The sequence below is a fragment of the Perognathus longimembris genome, chromosome 4, assembly GCF_023159225.1.
Source record: "Perognathus longimembris pacificus isolate PPM17 chromosome 4, ASM2315922v1, whole genome shotgun sequence".
NCBI classification, from domain to species: Eukaryota; Metazoa; Chordata; class Mammalia; order Rodentia; family Heteromyidae; genus Perognathus; species Perognathus longimembris.
The window spans coordinates 17824645-17825997 of NC_063164.1; the positions used below are offsets into that span (position 1 = coordinate 17824645).

The window sequence follows — 1353 nt, forward strand, 5'->3', positions numbered from 1 at the left end:
ATCCAGATTTTGAGTTAACTTCCATTTGAATCCTCTTTGAGGTCACTTACTATTATTATTATTGTTATTTTGGTAGCACTAAGGTTTGAACTGTAGGCCTTCCACTTATTAGGCAGGTGCTCTATCTATAAGTAGATTTCTAAATTTATAATTTTTTTTCAACTGGTATCCCACCTATTCCAATATCTTTGAATCCCAGTATCTTTGAATGGTAAGCACTTGGAAAAATCATATTGCCTTGTATTTTGGCATTTTTTGTGTTTCTAAGTTGTGATTTTTCATCTCTCTCTCTCTTTTTTTAAGTAAGCAACTACAGAAAGCCTTTATTATATTTGTTCAACGTAACTGGTGCTATTGAGGAAAAAAGAAAAACCTCAACTCCCCTAATGCTACTTTCAAAACCAACATATCATACTTGATTTTCATTAGAATGTAGTTGTTTCACACCATTAATTCAAAAACCAAGACTCGGATTTTATATATATGTATAAATATATATAAAAGGCAATGCAAACAGTTATTGAGCTTCAGCTTCTGGACAAGAATGCCAAGTTAGTCTCTCTTCATAGAAAGCAATCGCAATCTGAGGACGCTTCATATTCGCCTCTTTTGCCAGCACCAAGTCAGCTTCATCTGAATCTTTCCATTTCATAAGAAACATCAATTCTCCACTGCTGTCTGTGGCACCAATTATTCGTTCAGGATCCAGACCCTAGCAAACCCCCTTGGTTTGTCAGCAGCATCTCTTTTCTTCTTTGATTTGCTATCATCAGATTCACTGTCCGATAAAGATTTTCTTTTTGTACCATCCTTTTCTTTACCAGCTTATTGAGAATTAAGAAATGCTTCAATTAATTCTGGAAAATCTAAATTTTCTTCACGTATTATCAGCATCTGTAAATCCCTTCCACTTCAGGAAATATTCTACCTTCCCACTCACTACACGTCGGTCCAGTACTTTTTCTACAACGAATTCTTCAGCCTCTGCTTCTTCAACTTTTTTACTCTTTCCATTCTGTTTCTTTCCCATTTTTTGCCACGTAGTCTTCTTAGAGGCCATTTTTAATTGTAGACTTGAAGAACTATTACTCAGATGCTCTGGTCGCGATCCTGAAACAGCAGCATCTCCCTGATTTTCATATCTCTTGGGATCAATATCTCTTCCAGTTTTGCTCAGCTGACTTCTTAGTGAACTGTCTTCATCATCATCATCATCATCATCATCATCATCATCATCATCATCATCATCTTCCTCTTCTTCTTCTTCTTCTTCTTCTTCTTCCTCTTCCTCTTCCTCCTCCTCCTCTTCTTCTTCTTCTTCCTCTTCCTCCTCCTCCTCCTCCTCCTCCTCTT

General features: G+C 36.7%; 1 pseudogene; it reads right to left on the bottom strand.

Annotated features, from left to right (window-relative positions):
- Positions 1-517: 517 nt before the first annotated feature.
- LOC125349909 lies at positions 518-1060 on the bottom strand (annotated as a pseudogene).
- Between the last annotated feature and the right edge of the window lie 293 nt (positions 1061-1353).